Here is a 20,164-nt window from a genome sequence, read left to right on the forward strand (position 1 = left end):
GTTTTGATTTGCATTTCTCTAATGATTAGTGATGTTGAGCATCCTTTCATGTGTTTGTTGGCAATCTGTATATCTTCTTTGGAGAAAAAAATATTTCTATACATTTTGAGCAAATTTACAAATGAGTATCTTAAAAAAGAAGTGGTTCTCCTCTAAGTATTTTAAGTAATGAATTTAGTTTATTAATTCATTGTAATTCAGATAATTATCTCTGACATATGCGTAAAAGTCCACACGACAATTTGATTTCCAACAAATTTTTTTTAGTTATACATGCATACATCTCTTGCTTCCATTCCCAAGCATCATTTCTAATAATTTTCAAGACCAGTAGTGATCAGACATTAACCAAAGCTGTTTGATTGTGTAGATACTTTAATGACAGCCTGTCTCTGCCTGTCATAATCCTTTGATTATATATATTCTTGACCTTTACAATTAAATCCTTAGGCTGTTATATCCTTTTGTCATTTTCACATGAAAAATTGTAGCTTTTCTTGACTACAAATATGTCTCCAGCTCAGATCTATAATAAATGGTAACCTATCTTTCTTTTTTCTACCTAACACTTTTGAGATGTAGTTACTAGCCGTTCACCCTCTATGCTGTGTTGGTCTTGTGCTACAGATTTTACAATCTTTCAAAAAAACCTCCAAAGTCCTAAGCCTTAATTTTGGTAGAATTCAAAGCTCTTACTATTCCTCCTGGGAGTTTCCTACCAGTTTTTATTTTTCTATTTTTCACTGATGTGCTTTCTCTTATTCTGTATCCAACAGAGAATATCCCCGGGATAAATATAAACTTCACACATACTATGAAAATGCTATGTCTAGCGGCAGGGACTCTGCAAGAACATTTAGAAAAATCTTCTTTTCTTTTCTGCTTTGACTTTCATTTTTCTTTTTGAAATTCCAAAGAATAGCTCCTGTGTTCCAATTCAGAAGAGTCTTATGGAAGGTGACAGCTTATGTCAGTATTTATTTCCCCTGGGGAAAAAAAAGGGTGAACAAATAAACCCCAGGGGTCTCTTTTCCTTGGTGAGAATACTATAACTTCTCTGCTGGATCCAGTTTAGTCACAGGTCTGAAAGCAGAATACAAAAATCTACAGTTTATTCATCTGACTTGTTTAATGAGTATTTTGAGACAATTGTTGATTGCTAAAATGCTGACTTAATTATTTTTTATGTTAATTTATTTACTTATTTATTTTATATTTGGCTGCATTGGGTCTTCATTGCTACGTGCAGGCTTTCTCTAGTTGTGGCGAGCAGGGGCTACTCTTCGTTTCAGTGCACAGGCTTCTCATTGTGGTGGCTTCTCTCGTTGCAGAGCACGGGCTCTAGGCGTGTGTGCTCAGTAGTTGTGGCTCGTGGGCTCTAGAGTGCAGGCTCAGCAGTTGTGGCGCGCGGGCTTAGTTGCTCCGCAGCATGTGGGAGCTTCCCGGACCAGGGCTCGAACCCGTGTCCCCTGCATTGGCAGGCAGATTCTTAACCACTGCACCACCAGGGAAGCCCTAACTTAATTCTTAAAATGTGAAATTGTGTTGAAATTACAGAAAATTTTCAAGGCATATTCTCAATTTTCTTATTTCATAATCAATGTATGGCTATGTAAATGTACAGAAACAAATTGCACCATATTTTAAGATAACATACCATGATTTAGAACTTGCCTTAGTAGTATTATAGAATAATCACCATTCCCATTACTTAGAGGCACAGTAAGAGTTATTATTCATGTAAATACTTTTAAAAGTTGTTCAAGTCTCTTTGGGAATGGTATAGATTCTAAAAATGCACTACTCTTTACCATAATGCAAATTAATTCTTCCTGACAAGGATTTTTTTTTTTTTTTTTTTACAAAATGGTATTTTAAAAAATATCTTTATTGGAGTATAATTGCTTTACAATTATGTGTTAGTTTCTGCTGTATAACAAAGTGAATCAGCTATACGTATACATATATCCCCTCCCTCTTGCATCCCCCTCCCACCCTCCCTATCCCACCCCTCTAGGTGGTCACAAAGCACGGAGCTGATCTCCCCGTGCTATGTGGCTGCTTCCCACTAGCTATCTATTTTACATTTGGTAGTGTATATGTGTCCATGCCACTCTCTCAATTTGTCCCAGCCAGTGGCAGAGCAGGAATGAAGATGCAGACGTAGAGAATGGGCTTGAGGACATGGGGGGGAGGGAAGGGCAAAATGATATTAAAATAGTTTATTTTATTTGCATATACATTTTAAAATTTAAGTAGAGTTGATTTATAATATTGTGTTAGTTTCAGGTGCACAGCAAAGTGATTCCGCTGTATGTGTATATATATATATATATATATATCCATTATCGGTTATTATAAGATAATGAATACTGTTCCCTCTGTTATACAGTAAATCCTTGTTTTTTATCTACTATTATGTATACTAATGTGTATCCGTTAATCCCATACTCCTCATTTATCCATCCCTGCCCGCCTTTCCCCTTTGCTAACCATAAATTTGTTTTCCATGTCTGTGAGTGTGTTTCTGTTTTGTAAATAAGTTCATTTGTATTATTTTTTAAGATTCCACATATAAATGATATCATATGATATTTGTATTTCTCAGTCTGACTTACTTCACTTAGTATGATAATCTCTAAGTCCATCAATGTTGCTACAATTGGCATTATTTCATTCTTTTTTATGGTTGAGTAATATTCATATATATATATATATATATGCCACATCTTCTTTATCCACTAATCTGTTGATGGACATTTAAGTTGCTTCCATGTCTTGGGTATTGTAAATAGTGCTGCTATGTACACTGGGGTGCATGCATATTTTGAAATTAGAGTTTTCATCTTTTCCAGTTCTATTTTTAGTTTTTTTAAGGAATCTCTATACTCTTCTCCACAGTGGCTGAACCAATTTACATTCCCACCAGCAGTGTAGGAGGGTTCCCTTTTCTCCACACCCTCTCCAGCACTTGTTATTTGTAGACTTTTTGATGATGGTCATTCTGAGGTGTGAGGTGATACCTCATTGTAGTTTTGATTTCTGTTTCTCTAATAATTAGTGATGCTGAGCATCCTTTCATGGGCCTGTTGGCTATGTGTATGTCTTCTTTGGAGAAATGTCTATTTAGGTCTTCTGCCTATTTTTTGACTGGGCTGTTTGTTTTATTGAAATTGAGCTGTGTGAGCTGTTTGTATATTTTGGAAATTAATCCCTTGTTGGTTACATTGTTCACAAATATTTTCTCCCATTCCATAGGTTGTCTCTTAGTTCTGTTGATGGTTTCCTTTGCTGTGCAAAATCTTTTAAGTTTGGTTAGGTCCCATTTGTTTATTTTTCCTTTTATTTCTTTTGCCTTGGGAGACTTATCTAGGAAAATATTACTACGATTCATGTCAGAGAATGTTTTGCCTATGTTCTCTTCCAGCAGTTTTATGGTGTCGTGTCTTGTATTTAGGTCTTTAAACCATTTTGAGTTTATTTTGTATAGGTTGTGAGGGAGTGTTCTAATTTCTTTGATTTACATGAGGCTGTCCAGCTTTCTCAACACCACTTGCTGAAGAGACGTTTTCTCCATTGTATATTCTTGCCTACCTCCTAGAAGATTAATTGACTGTAGGAGTACAGGTGTTTTTCTGGGCTCTCTATTCTGTTCCACCGGAAAATGTTGAATGCCTGGGGTTAAGTGTGAACTCACTTGCATACACACACAACTTTGTCCATCTTTTACTTCATTGTAATCACTTTACAGCTCTGAAATTCAACTTTCCATCTATTCCGCACTTCCATCTACACAGGTGACCAATAGTTGGAGGAAAACATGTCCATGCCAACTGGCCTTACATTAAATTTATGATCACTGATCTTTTGAGAACCCCTGGTCCACTGCCATGCTATATTTCTCTTTATGCACTCCTGGCTAATTAGCTAACTCTCTTAATTCGCTCTTTTAGAGTCTCTCTTCGGAAATCTTCAATGCCTCTTTCGTCATCTTCACTCTCTGTTGATGAATTTAATTTCCATTTCACTGAGAAACAAGATGTAATCAGAGACCATACAGAGGCTCATTCTGTTACATCTTCCCGTTTACCGCATCTGGGTGTATTTGCTCTTCCTTCTCTCTTTCGCCGTGAATGTACTGTCTGCATTTCTGACTTAGGACGACACCACCATCTGTGAATCAAATCCCAACCATTTGCTATTAAGGACACTGTAGCAGCCGTTCTTCCTTTGCTCTGATGCATCATCATTTTTCTTTCTACATTTCATCTTTCTCATCGTACACATAGGCTACTTTTCTCCCTTGTTAAATCAAAACAAAACAAAAACAAAAGTGTTCACTCATTACCTATTCTAACTCCCACCCTATTTCTTTCCTTCCATTCACAGCAAAATCTTCCCAGAGTAATGTCTACCTGCTGGCTCCGAGCTCTCTCCACCTGTTTTCTTTGGAATCAAAACAAAACAAAACCAAAAGTGTTCACTCATTACCTATTCTAACTCCCACCCTATTTCTTTCCTTCCATTCACAGCAAAATCTTCCCAGAGTAATGTCTACCTGCTGGCTCCGAGCTCTCTCCACCTGTTTTCTTTGGAATTTTCCTTTTTTTTTTTTTTTAACATCTTTATTGGAGTACAATTGCTTTACAATGGTGTGTTAGTTTCTGCTGTATAAAAAAGTGAATCAGCTATATCTTTGGGATTTTCTTTACTCACATTTTTCACCCTTTTCACCCTTTTCCATGATAACCGGTCATGTCTAGGTCTTCAGTTACTGCCCACTGCTCATCCAGTGCTCAGACCTCCTTGTACTGATCAGCATCTCTGGACATAGTGGATTCCCTGTCCTTCTGTTTAGGACCTCACACTGTCCGGGTCACTTCCTACCGCTCCGGTCACGCTGGCTGCTGTCTCCTTATTGACCAGATCTACCAGTGCTGGTTGGCTCACAGGGCTGAGACCTTAGACTTCTCATTCTATTCAAACTCATTCCCTAAGTGTGGATCCCATGTCTGTGAGCAATGTTCATATGCCAATGACCCCCAAATGTATACTGCCAGTCGAGACTGGTGACTATTTATTAGGCATCCATTCTCAACACATCCCAAACTGAACTCCCCCTAAAGCTGGTTGCCCCTGTGCCTTCTCCAACTCAGGAAATGTTAACACCATTTTTCTAGTTGCTCGGTACAAAACTGAATCCATCTTTCTGTCTTTCTCTCACTCTCTCTACTCAGTTCAGAAGCAAATTAAAATGCATCCAGAATCTGGTTCTACCGTATTTATTCTACCATCAGCCAGCATTCTTTTTCTTGGATATATACAATAGTTTCTATTTGCCTGCTTTGCTCCATGGCGTTTCTCCCATTGATCTTCCCTTGGTGTAGAAGACAGGATGGTAAAAAGTCAGCTTGGGTTACTCCTGCTCAAAACCCTCTGAGAGCTTCTCATCTCATTGAGAACAAAACTTAAAACCTCACAGATTTCTGTAAACTACCTCTGAGGTCATCTTCTGTAACTTTCCTTCTTGGTCACTCTGTTCCAGTCACCAGGCTCCTTGCTGACCATCAAAATAAAGAGTGTCATTCTTGACGTGGGCCTTTGCGCTTGCTGTTCCACATGCCTAGAACTTTTTTAAAAAATTTATTTATCTTTAATTTATTTATTTTTGGCTGTGTTGGGTCTTTGTTGCGGGGCACAGGCTTCTCATTGCTATGGCTTCTCCTGTTGCGGAGGACGGGCTCTAGGCGTGTGGGCTTCAGTGGTTGTGGCTCGCGGGCTCTAGAGCGCAGGCTCAGTAGTTGTGGTGCACGGGCTTAGTTGCTCCGCGGCACGTGGGATCTTCCCGTACCAGGGCTTGTACCCGTGTCCCCTGCATTGGCAGGCGGATTCTTAACCACTGTGCCACCAGGGAAGCCCCTAGAACTTTTTATCTAAATAGACTCCCTAATTATTTCCTTCCATTTTCTACTCAGATGTAGCTCTTTTGGTGAGGCTATCTCTGATATTGTCTCTAAACTTTCCATCCCTCTTCCTTGCTTTATTTCTCCATGGCACTAATCACTATTTGACATATTACAGTGGATCCTGGAACAACACAGGCTACAATTGCATGGGTCCACTTATATGTTGGTTATTTTTCAATAAATATTACAATGCTACAGTACCATGTGATACATGGTGTTTGAATCCCCAGATGCGTGCGTGAGCTGCAGATAGGGAGGACCAGTGGGAGGATTTTGCACTGTGCCGGGGTGGGGCAGGGCTCGCACCTCTGTGCTGTTCAAGGTCAACTCTCTATATTTTACTTATTGATTTGTTTATTGCTTGTCTCTTTCCACTAGAAAGTGGATTCCAGGGAGCTAGATATTTTTGTTTGTTTTATTTATTGTTAGACCAGCACCAGTGTTTAGAATATAGACTATCTGGTACAGAAAGTTGCTTAGTAAATACGTGTAAAGGGAATGAATGGATGGATAGTTGGAGGATACGCTGTAGTGTTTAAATAACATCACTGTTCCCTTCCAGCTCATTCATTTAATAAGGGCTGATCATCTACTAAGCTAAATATTGGGTTCACAAAAGTTAACATTACACAGTCCCTGCCTCTGAGGAACTCTCAAATTACTAGTGAACGATAATATTAAAAGGATGATCATTATGATAGAAAGTGAAGGATTTTGTTAAAGAGTCAAGCATTTGATGAAATCAATCAGGTTGAGTCTTGAAAAACAGGTAAAAGATAAATAAAAGCACGGAAATATGGGAGAGATGGCTAAGGTAGTGGAAGCAGCGTGAACAGGACACTGAGGTGAGAGAGGGCATATGGGCAGCCACTGAGTCTGTCAGGGACAGAGAAGTGGGGGGTGACAGTGACCCCGTCTAAGGCAGCAGTGCTGTTCTGTGATTTTAAATAAAATCTATGCGATTCATCCCAACTGGGGAGCATGAGCGCCCTAAATCATTTAGAATTAAGCATATAAGACCTTCAAATTATTGAAGATTCAAGCCCAGACTATCCCAGTTTCTTTCCAGTAAGAAAAAAATACATTGTGATACAAAAAATCATTAGAAAACTATTTCCAAAAGTATTCTTTCCCAAATTCCTAGAACTGTTTGGGGAAAGAAGTTAACTTTTGTTTTAAAAGTGTTCTATATATCCACAGATATATATATATATATGCCATCTTTTTCACATCAAATTCAAACTGTTGGTGCAAAACCAGACAGAATAATAAGCAGATGGGTCCTTCATAAACACTTGTAGATAATGATCTCTATACTAGGGATGCTACATGTTTTCTTCCAAGCTCCAAGCTAGGATTTGTTATTTCCTGTTGCTTATTGAAAATTCATTCTCCAACACCCACTGACAACCTCAAGTTTGAATCAGAATCTCTGGGGGTGGGGCTAAAAGATTAGCATTTTTAGCAACTTTCCTATTGATTCCAATACAAATATGGTTTGAGAACCTCGGCTTTCAAGTTGTAGGTTATGTGTGTGTGTGTGAGAGAGAAAAAGGACAAATGTACTAGAATTGAAAGAGATGTGTGCTGCTCTGTATTGACTTCCTCACCTAATGCAGGATTGTCTACTATGAAACCACTAACAGGCAAGCAATAAGACCTTGCTTACTGAGGCATATTTTAGCTCATGGACTATGTCTCCTGTTTCTATTTGTGTCTAAGACCTGCTTCAACAGACTCTGACATAACAGGTGGTCAATGATGATGATGATGATGATAATTGTTTCTAATCTTAATCATTTTTGCTTTACTTTGAATTAATTTTCTCTCTTTTAGTTATTTCCGGAACTTAGAGGGCTCTGATCCCCCGTTTCATCACCAGAATCAATGTAACTTGACAATGGTCATTGCTTGACAATGATTTTTTCACTTTTCAGTCTAGGGAAGTCCATATTTCTCTTAAAGATCTATTTTTCTACATCCCCTTCAACGTTTTCATATCTCTTAAAATGTGCATTGAGTGACTTTCCTGGATCTAGACTTCTGTGTGACAAAGATCAGATTAGATCTCTCAGAAGGTGCATCCACATTGCCAACCAATGGGTCAATACCCTACTAGAAAGTGGAACATATGACTTTTGGTCACATTTTATTGGTAGAACTTAGTTATGTGGTTCCCCCTAACTTCGAACTATTGTGAGCAGCTTTAATTCTATTTCTATGGAGGAGAGAAGAAAAGCACACATTTGGGTAGACAAACAGCACAACTCTAATACTCTTTATTGGGTTGAGGAAAAATCAGTTACCCAAATTGGCTAAGATTATATTTTTATGATGATAAAATTTTATTTCATGCTTTTCTTTTTCCTGTATGGAAATGATCATATGATATTTCTTCCCTAGTCAATAAGAATTCGATTTGACTTTCTAATGTTAATTTTTCCTTTCTTCCAAGAATTAGTTAAAATTCATAATTTGTCTTTTGAATTCATCACTGGATTCAATCTGCTGAAACATTTTTCAAGATTTTTTACATATATGTTCATCAATAAGACTGAGTTTAATTTCCTTTTTTAAATATAATATCTATCCAGTCTTAATATGAATAAAATAATATGGGGTCATCAATAAAATGATCTGAGGATCTTTCCAGAGTTTTGTCTGTTTCATTAGTTTTTTCAAAAGTCCTCTTTGGCTTGTTGAATTTCTCTCCATTACCTGTGTCCTTTTGTTTTTGAATTAATTACTATTCTTATCTTTATAACTTACCTTTTTTTTACAAATTATTGTTGATCTCCTAAGTTCTTTTCTTAACTTTTTGATTTTATGCTCAAACCAATCTTCAGGCCAAATTTTCAAAAATAAGTGTTTCATACATTAAGTACCTTAAAAATATGCTTTATTATTCTTTTCAATCAATTCTAAGTATTTACCCACTTGAATATTATTTCTTTCTTTGTCTCCTGGTTTGTTTAGAAATTTATTTCATAAAAGTTTTAAACACATGAAATTTGTAAATTTATCTTTTTATGTTGATTTACATTGCGATGAGGAAATACAGTGTGTATGAGCTCAACTGTTTGTAACTTGTTAGAATTTACTCTAAATGTTTATAGAATAAAAGTTATAGAATAGCATTTGCATGGTTAATGTTCATAAATTTTTTATGGTTGCTTGAAAATAATGTATTGTTGAAACAATAGAAATATTGAGTTTCAACGTTTCAATGTCTGCATTCAACTTTTTAATTGTCAAAATTGTCTTTTCAAACTCCAGTGTGAGAAACTGTTTTAGGAGAAAATTTCTGTCTTTTCTTTTTGACCAAAAACATTCTAATTTATTCTCAATCTTGAATGATATTCTAAGTAGGTATAAAATTATAGAGCATCATTTGTTTTCAGCACTTGGAAGATGTCACGCTCTTTTGGTTTCTGTTGTTGTTGCTGAGTTGTCCTCTATCACAGAAATGTTTATTTCTTTATAGATCATCCCTCCTTTTCTCTATGATTGCTTTCAGGGGGCATTCCATAGTTTGATGGGTTGTGTCCATTCATTATAGGCTGAGTAGTGGGAAGTGATTACTATTTAAGGCATATGTATTAAATTGTGAAAAAAAATGTGACCAACAGCAAATCAGTCAAAAACTCAAAGTAATTATTCAAATAAACATAATTTTTACTTATCATATTAATAAAAGGTAAAAACTTTTTAGAACTCCTGTATATTTGCCTTTTGAGACGACCGGTTTTCTACTGGTTGTTTATTCCATAGTGAAAGCTAGGTAGGAAAGGAAAAAAGTACTGTAGCATTCTCAGATCTATGTCATGTTAAAATTAACTGTGGGTAAAAAATAAGCCCTTACTTGTAGACTGACTGTATGTAAATACTTCTCAGTCTATAGGCCCCAAGCCCCCAATTCTTACATTTGTATACAGTGGAAGAATCCTACACTTCTATAATGTCCCCTTTGTTTAAAATAATTGCCTAAAATATTATTATCTATAATTGTTCATCAGGTAAGAAATTAAAAGATAAACACTGTTGTAGCACTTCAACAGCTATTTAGTGGTGGGATTATATTACTCTCCAGTTTAGAAGACCACTAGGTTTTATTAGCCAGTTTTTATCTAGTTTCCTATTTACAAGAGCATGGTGTAAGAATAGATTTTCTTTTAAATATCAAAATAGAGAAAGGCAGTTAGGAAGTATCGTATATGTAGATTGAAAGAAGTCTCTAGGAACACAGAATTCCTTATCACAGGGGTTTTTGCTTTATCTGTATCTCGGTTTAAAAAATGTTTGGATGTATATTTTAGAAAAATCAATATCTTGAGACTATCATTTAACATTTCGGGTTGTTAGAAGTAGTTTAGCTGTACTAATCCCTAATTATTTTCCTCATTGCATTTTAGAAACTTTTTGATATAGTAAATGTCATGAAAATGAGTGAAAGTTCCAAGTGTCAGTTTTAAGGCTGACATTGTCCATTCCTTGTGCAGTTTCCCAGAGAACAGTTCAATCAATCTCTGAATAATTTATCCTATGTAGTGTTTCCCTTGACATTTTTCCTTTTTGAATAACTCTCTCAAGCTTTATTGCCCAGTGGGATAGGCACTTAGCCACAGGCGGCCCAATTTAAAATAAAAGTAAAAATAAAATAAAATAAAATAAAATAAAATAAAAGTAAAATGAAATAAGCTTAAAAAATGCAGTTCCTCAGTCCCATTAGCTACACTTTAAAGTTCTCCATGGCCACACGTGGCTAGTGGCCACTGGATGGTGCAGTGAGGAACATTTCCATTATCACTGAAAGTTCTGTTGGGCGGTGCTTCTGTAGCAATGATGTGCTTTCATTAGAGGTTCTTCTGTTACGTTTTTCTACTAGAAATATTAACTGTAATGGTTGCAGACACTATCTACTAGATACACTAATGATGAAAATATGTGATTTTATCAGAAGCATTATTTTAATAAGACTATTATTGGGAAAGTGACAGATAAAATAGAAAGTCTGGGATTTTTTCATTTTTGTTTTTTTCCAGTGTTGGGCTAGTTTCACGTGCACAGCAAAGCGATTCAGTTCCAAACACAGATAGAAAGTCTGTTTTTTAGTTTCCTTAATGATCACCTCACATCATTTAATTCTAACTGAGGTAAAACATTACTCTTTCAAATCCAGACAATTTATTTTTCTTTATTTTCTTACTAATCCGGAGTTTATTACTTTTGAGACACTGATTAACTGGTATATATTTTCGAGGAAGAAATGGTTTCTTCTGAGCTATGTTCTATAGCAATAATTATCCCTCTCCGAAGAAAAAAGAAATAGTTTCATGATTTTTTTGCATATAGTAGGGAAGCGCTTAGAAATGGACTAGTATCGCATGGTTTTGTAAAGTTTCCTCTTAGCTAAATGTGAAGAAATATTCTCTCCTTGTTCTGTTACTTGTGTACTTCTCCATTTATTTGACATTTCCCTATTCAGGAAAGATTTCTTTCTCATATTTTTTTCCACATTTTCAATGAAAAGGTAATTTTTTTTTCTTTTTCCCCACTGTAACAGGCACTTGGCAAAAAAATTCAAAGCCTAGCCTATCCATCAAACAGTGCAAAACTATGTTTCTGTGTCAATTTTACTCTTTTGGTTATCAAGAAACCCTTTGTGAGGCTTTAAGTAGAAGCAGTTAGCTTCGAGTGACACATAAACTGTAAATGACATGAGCTTTGGTGGTTCTAATGTCACACAGATAGGATCAGACACTGCACTGTAGACAGCCAAACACCATGAAATGCTATACCTTGCCTCTCAGAAGGAAACATGGCAAAAATATGTAAATAGGTAAATAAACAAATAAAATGCTATGCTGAATTTTTCTATTACTTACTACTGCTAATTCTATACAATTCAGACATTCATATAATATGGGAAGTAATACATTACTTAAAAATTATTCATTCATACTTTTATGTATGTAAAAATAATTTTATTATGAATTTTTAAAGTATTAAATGTACCCTCCTTAGACCCAACAATTATATTCTATTGTAAGGAAATATTAAGGCTCTATACAGAAGTTTAGAAATAAGTATATCTATCTATCTATTTATCTGTCTATAGATATATAGATATAGATAGATATATGTATTATTATAATAACTTCCTTCTGAGCTATGTTCTACAGCAATAATTATTCCCCCTTGAAGAAAAAGAGAAGGCCAGAAAAAGAAATAAATAATTTCATGGTTATTTTGCGTGAAGTAGGGAAGAGTTTAGTAGGAAGCTTCAGGAATCTATCTCCCCAACTAGACAATATTTACACCGGCAGAAGCTCTCTGATGTACATATTTTGGAACTATGGAGTCTATTGAATGCTTGCAACTTCCAGAAGAAGGCTTGAATGGGAAACTGCAGTTAGTTTTGGTAAATTTTAGCTCATATATATATATATTCATATACACATATATATATTAGAAAGAGAGAGGGGGAATACCTAAACAACTATTTTATGCTACATTACATAAAATATATATAAATATACTTCGTTATATATATAACATACACCCGTATACGTGCATATATCTGTATCTATACCTGTCTACCTGTATGCTTCTCTGACACTTGCAACCTCCCTCAGGGCAGGCTCTGCTATTATCCACATGTTTCAGATGAGGGAGTTGAGGCCAAGAGGATGAGATTGGAACCCACTCTTATTCTAGAGCCTAGAGCACCTAACCGCCATATTCTACTGCTTCTCAGAGAGGGAACCCTCCGACAGTAACTGCAATTGATTAAACTACCGTATTCCACATGGAATCATGCACATTCAAAATCATCGCTCTGAAGCTATAGGGCTGCCTGGAAATATTGCAGTTTTTATTCAATAGAAGCCTTGCATTCACCTTTAAATACATCAGTGAGTATTTCCTGAATGTCAGTCATGTAATATTCTATGCACCATGGCTTATTTTGAAGAAAATGAAGTCTTTGATCGTTGCCATGCATATTGACTAAAGTAATTGCTAAAGCATTTTCTTCAGAAGCGATTGGACCATGACATTTTTGAAATGTTTGATTTAAGAAATCTTGATTTAATTTAAAAAAAGGGAAGAATGGGTACTGATATGTCAATTCAGTTCAGGATTTAAACAACTTTGAGTATAAAAGACAAAAATAATATTTTCCTGTTTTTAAATAAATACATTAAAGTGTGTGTGTGTGTGTGTGTGTGTGTGGTATTTATTTAGAACAGGAGAATCCTGACACTACACACTCAGAAATAATGCAAATTTGCACGTAATGCAATTGGCAGTTGGCTTTGTTTCCCCTGTGTTCTCAACTATCAGCAGGCTGAAGTTCTTACCTTCTGGCCGATGGACAGTTGCATGAAAGAGAGATTTAGAGGGACTAGCAAGGCCTGGGCAAGAAAGAGCAGGGAATCCCTTTTGCAAAGCAGGGGGCAGTCAGAACGTATGTCCCCAGGCTTCCCCATTTAGCACGATATTCAAGCTCACTGCCGTGATCACGTTAGCTTCACAATGATACAAGCTTGCTTTCTGTTTGATTGTATTTATGAACCATATTTGTTGTGTTATGGAGGAGTTACATTGTGAAGAGTGAGGCTATTTTATTCCATGTGAATGTAAAGTATGATAAAAACACATACGCAGGTAATAAAGTATATCCCTATATACACCTGCTCTTACTTCCCTCTTGATTTCAGTTCTGTGTTGTTTATGACCTCTTGATTTTCTTTGCTTACATTCTTATATCATATGAATGACACTGAACACTGTGAATTTGGCTTTTGGTTTTCATTTATAGGGTTCTATTATACTCATCCTTCATCTTTTTGCTCTAGCCATTTTAAGGACAAATAAAACATTAAGCTTCCTCTTCCCCAGCACTAATTCCTGGCACCTATGTCTCAGCCTGGGCAGGGGCCTCACCACTCCCTATTATTTTCCTTGTTTCTAGGACATACTACGTTCTAAGTGTCCCCAGAACAGATCCTGCATTTTTAACCTGCTTGGTCTGTGATGGTTAAGTTTGTGTCAACTTGACTGTATACAAGGTGCCCAGATACTTGGTCAACATTATTCTGGGTGTTTCTGTGAGGGTGGCTGGGTGAGATCAACACTCAAGCCTATCTACTGAGTAAAGTAGACAATCTTCCCCAGTGTGGATAGGCCTCATTCTACCCATTTGAAGGTTTCTTTAGAACGAAAAGGCTGACCCTCTATGAGGGAGGAGGACCTCCTCCTCCTGATTGTTGGAGCTGGGACATTGGTCTTTTCAGGCTTCATACCTGAACCAAAACATAGGATTTGCTTGGGTCTTGAGCCTGTGGCTTTCAGACTTGAACTTTCTCCATCAGCACCCTTGTCTCAGGCCTTAGGACCCTGACTGGACCCTCACACCCGCTCTCTTGGGGCTCCAGCTTGCCAAAGACAACCTTGGGACTTCTCTGCTTCCATATCATGTGAGCTAACTCCTTATGAGAAATCTTACAATAAATAAGTATATAACGGTCCTTTGGAGACTCCTAACTAATACATGGTCTTATTCCATTTGTTCCTGTTATGTTATTTCAATTGTCAAAATCATGCCAATCTTTCAAGGTCTTAGCTAATAACAGATTGGCCATAAAGACTTCCCCTCTGCCTTGATAGGACAATGTTTCACAAAGGAACATTGTGGGAGTCATGGGCTCTGAGTGTACATTACGAAGAAGGGCAGTTAGAAAGGCTGCATGGAATAGTTGGGCTTCAACTGACAGGTTTTGGTAGGACTGAGGAGAACAATGTTAATATTCATTGAGAGTCTATATGTACTGATGTTTGCAGTCAGGATTCTTATTGCAAACAGCAGAAACTGATTCTGATTTACCTAGGCCTAAAAAGAATTTATCGCAAAGACTCAAAAATGGGCAAGAGGCAAGGTCATTGATGTGGGCAAACCACCGCCAAGGTCACCCCACACTGGCCTTGGCGCTGACATGGCTTCTGATGAATGGACGCACCTGTGGAAGCTGCCGGACACCATAGTGCAAAAGCAGACATTGCTTCTACCATAATGGGTTCTAAACCATTACTGGATTTTTTATTTTTCAGGTAGGGTCACTCATCTAGGAAAGTACCATCTGACTGGTTAGGAATATGACAATTGTCCATGCCTTATTCCTATTATTCAGGAAAAGTAAGTATCTGGGTGTTTTTTGGAGGAAAGGGAGGAGACTTGTCCTTCCCCAAATCTCAGTCCCTAAAAGCAGAAGGAGTTCAGATTCTGGGGAGAAAAAGCATAACCAAACAAAAGAAAAAAAAATCATTAAGGGACTTCCCTGGTGGCACAGTGGTTTGGAGTCCGCCTGCCAATGCAGGGGACACGGGTTCGAGCCCTGGTCCGGGAGGATGCCACGTGCCGCGGAGCAACTGGGCCCGCGAGCCACAACTACTGAGCCCACGTGCCACAGCTACTGAAGCCCGTGAGCCTAGAGCACGTGCTCTGCAGCAAGAGAGCCAATGCAATGAGAAGCCCACACACCACAATGAAGAGTAGCCCCCGCTTGCCGCAACTAGAGAAAGACCGTGTGTGGCAACGAAGACCCAATGCAGCCAAAAATGAATAAAATAAAATAAATAAATTTATTAAAAAAATCATTATAGTGGCTTTAAAGCGAGTTTAAAAATTAATTCCCAGGAAAATATAAAAAGTGCATATCATTAAGGACTTTGTACTGTTTGTACTGGATGCACGGGCATGGCGGGGTGGGAACGTGCTCTTGGGAGGCCAGGGTTCCTGTGTGTTGACCTACTCCTGGAATTAAGCCCAGTGTGGTGATTCTTAGGGTTCCACTGCTAGCTGGTACCTGACGGTCACTTAATCAGGGGGGCGGCTGTGACCCCAGAATCAGTAGTAAAAATCTGAAAATACTCAAACTGAATGAAGGTGGCAGACAGCTTAGCTGGAAAAGGTACAGACATCAGAGTCACTCCTACCTGGATTGTGACACAGAATCTATTGATTAACTGTGATAGTTTGTCAAGTTTTTTTTTTTTTTTTTAACCTATCTGAGCTTGTTTTCCTAGGTGTAGAAATGGGAAACAATAGCAACTTCATTGGGTTTTGGTGACCATTAAATGAGATTATCCAAGTTAAAAAAAGTACATATTATTTTATACACTTTACATATGATAGTCTGAGCATTTAATCAATTATTTTCCAAAATTTATACAGAAATAAATGTAATAATGGATCGAGTAATTGTATGACAACTGTGCTATAAATCTTGGTAACTCAAGGCATCATGGATTCAGAAAGATCTCTTTAGAACCATGAGTATAAACTATACATTTTTATAGAGCTCTATTTAGTCAATTAATTTGAAATATTACTGCAAATTATGAAGCCTGAGAAAAATGAGTTCTAAGAGAAGTTTGGGCAATCATTTGACCAATGCCCAAGGTGGTGATCCTTATGACAATCTCATTTGACCAATGCCCAAGGTGGTGATCCTTATGACAATCTTCAGGCCACAGCCAATATATTTCCCATCCCCTGAGTAAACCTACCTTTGCACAGGATTGAAGTGCAAGGGTGCAGTGCCAATATGGGCAAAGACATAATTTTGGAATATTATGTATTCAGGGTTACAGCTGCTGTCCTTTGGAAACCCTACGTCAGAAAATGGATTAAAGAAGGAGACTATTGGTTGAAGACCTGAGTTAAAAAGAAAATTTCTGAACCTTCATTTATATTCTGAAATAGAGGAAGATAACTCTCCTTACTTATGTTAGAATTATATGTTCTTAATTTGTAGTAAAGCAAAATATAGAACTTCATTTTCTTTTGATCAGCAATCAGAGATTGTGCAAATGAAATTAACCAGCACATAGCAAACTCCATTTTTCAATTTTATTAAAGATCAAAAGTTATCTAACACCCTTTCTTCTATTGAAAAGGAATTATAAAAGTTTGACCCTTAGTGAGTCAAAGTTTAGAAGGAAGACACAAGATTTAAGTTGAATCTGCTGAACGACTTTTGTGAGAGGCAGGTTGGAAGCAGGTGCACCCATTACTAGTGGCGGGAAGAGGAAATGGGACCGGCAAGTGGTGTAAGCTTCTGTGCTGCTTATAAATGATCATAAAAGTGACCCCACAATGAAAGGAACTGCCAGTCGGTTTGTGCCGGGGAGGGTCGGGGGATTTTGCTTCCTCCAGGGTCCCTTGTTAAAGGTTCTGGGTGTGGAGGGGAAGGGAGGGACTATCGGCCACTATAGAACGAAGAATGATAAGTTTTCTTGTTGAAGATTGAACAACATGGTGGAAACAACCCATATATTCACCAACAGATGAGTGAATAAACCAAACGTGGTATACACATACAATGGAATATTACTCAGTCTTAATGAGAAATGAAACTCTGACACGGGTTACAATGTTGGTGAACCTTGGAAACATGCTAAGTCAGATAAGACAGACACAACTTATGGTTACTAGGGGGTCAGGATGGGGGAGGGATAAATTGGGAGATTGGGATCGACATACACACACTACTATATATAAAATAGATAACTAATAAGGATCTACTGTATAGCACAGGGAACTCTACTCAGTACTCTGTAATGACCTATATGGGAAAAGAATCTAAAAAAGAGTGGATACATGTATATGTATAACTGATTCATTTTGCTGTGCATCTGAAACTAAGACATAGTAAATTAACTGTACTACAATAAAAAAAACCCAAAATAAATAATAGCTGGTTGCTTTGTGGATAAAAAACAAAAAAAAAAACAAAAGGACAAATATTTTATCATTCCACTTATATGAGGTACCTAGAAAAAGCAATTAATAAGGATAAAAATTCTACTAGCGGTTACTAGGGACTGGAGGGAGGAAACCATGAGGAGTTATTGTTTAGTGGGTGCAGAGCTGCTGTTTGGAATGATGAAAAAAGTTCTATAAATGGATAGCAGTAATGGTTGCACAGTATTGTGAATGTACTTAGTACCACAGGATGGTACACTTAAAAACGGTAAAAATGGTACATTCACAAAAGTTCTAGGGGAAAAGAAAGATAGAGAAGTGTGGAATAGCTGTAGAAAATTATTATAAATTTTTATCTGAAATAAAGGATATTTTAGAATTCTATTATTTGCCATGAATCAAACATTCAATTTTTTTCCTTTCCAGTGCTGAAATTGAGTGCAAATGTCATGAGTTAGCCACTAAAATTTCATGTGTACACATAAAAGCTTCAGATGTAACTAATTTCCTCACAGAAGATAGCAGCCATAGAGCTGTTCTTTAGCATTGGCTGCCTTGACCACATGACCCTTTGGAAGTTTATTCGCAAGTTTTCCCACTCTTCTGAGTGGCCTTCTGCTACTATTTTTGGATTTGGGACAGAGATCACTTGCTTTAGATACAGGAAAAATTTAGATTCCAAGTTACCAGGGAAATTGCACTGATGGGGCAACAGTATGACACCAATTTATTGGGGGCCGATGGGCATTATTTCAGTGAGTTAAAAGCCAGGTGGGACATAAAGAGAGGAAGAAAGTTTATGAGACACCATGAAACCGATGAAAACTCTATTGTACCTTGAAATGGAAGGAGGACTTGTTTTGAAAGTAGAGTTTCAGTGAATAACTTAGTGGAGCAGGTTAGAAATGAACAAGTTATCAATATCTGGTTCCTTGGCTATATCCCAAGGCTGTATACTTATTACAGTTACCTGTATTTCCATTTTGCTTTTAGTTCTTAACTTAGAATGCGGCACTCCTCGTGTATTAGAGTCTTTTTAAAAATTACTCTAAAGCCTTGAAAACAACTCAAAAATAAATTCAAAAGTCTTGTTTTGAATCAAAGAACATTAGTTTTTCTATATTGATATTTTAATATATTTCATCAATTTGAAAGCTTTTAATGAAAATTCTTGGTATTCAGGAGAGTTCTTTAAAATTTTAATACTTAATCATGAAAAAGGCTTATACTGAAAACTGTTCCCCTAAGGCACGTACTAAGCTCCAGTTCAGGGCTGTGAACCATGCCCTTTGCACACTGTTTTATTTTGCTTTGTTTCTCTGTATTGTATTTCTCTTACTGAGTTCTTTTATTTTGCAATGCTTTATAAAAATAAAACAACTCTATAATCTCTCTTTCACCAGAACTGCATAATAGCAAATATTTTCACAAAAAAGTAGCGGAATTTAAAGGTAGCAAACTCATTTGATGATAGTTGACAGTTTAACTTAGAAAATCTTAGTCAACCAAAGTATTTCTTAAGTTGGAAAAACTATAAACGTGGTTCTCTGAAATTAAGTAGCCTGAAATAATCTTCACATCATTTTGAAGAATCCAGTAAATTTTATTAAAGGATTTCTTTAGTAATATTCATATTCACAACTTAACTTTGCTTCTGATTTTTATTTTATTTAAAGAGAGACAGAGAAAAAATCTTCCTTTCGGAAAACTCATTGTAGGAGAAGATTAGAGTAATAATAAAATGGGGATGCAGACATTCAGGTTAAATCATTTCTGTTTCCAGCACCACTTATTGAAGAGATTGTCTTTTCTCCATTGTATACTCTTGTCTCCTTGGTCATAGATTAGGTGACCATAGGTGCATGGGTTTATCTCTGGGCTTTCTATCTTGTTCCATTGATCTATAATTCTGTTTTTGTGCCAGTACCATACTGTCTTGCTTAATGTAGCTTTGTAGTGTAGGCTGAAGTCAGGGAGCCTGATTCCTCCAGTTCCGTGTTTCTTTCTCAAGATTGCTTTGGCTATTCAGGGTCTTTTGTGTTTCCATACACACTGTAAAATTTGTCTGTGAAAAATGCCATTGGTAATTTGATAGGGATTGCACAGAATCTGTAGATTGCTTTGGGTAGTATTCTAACTTTCCTAGAGTTTTCAGGAAGAGTTTTGTTGCTTATGTTTTGTGGTTGTTGTTTTATTTGCTTGTTTTTAGTTTAAAACTTTTCAGATTTCCTTCTGTAGCAAGTTCCTTTGGTCTGTAAGTTCTTGATCAACATGCTATGTGTGATAAAATTTCCTTATCAACTCTTGTGCTGTTGTTATCTATTATTTAAGGGGGGGGAGGTTTTTTTTTTTTTTTTGTGGTACGCGGGCCTCTCACTGTCGTGGCCTCTCCCGTTGCGGGGCACAGGCTCCCGGCGGGCCGGCCCAGGGG

Source organism: Physeter macrocephalus, chromosome 7, assembly GCF_002837175.3.
Source record: "Physeter macrocephalus isolate SW-GA chromosome 7, ASM283717v5, whole genome shotgun sequence".
In the NCBI taxonomy this organism is placed as follows: domain Eukaryota; kingdom Metazoa; phylum Chordata; class Mammalia; order Artiodactyla; family Physeteridae; genus Physeter; species Physeter macrocephalus.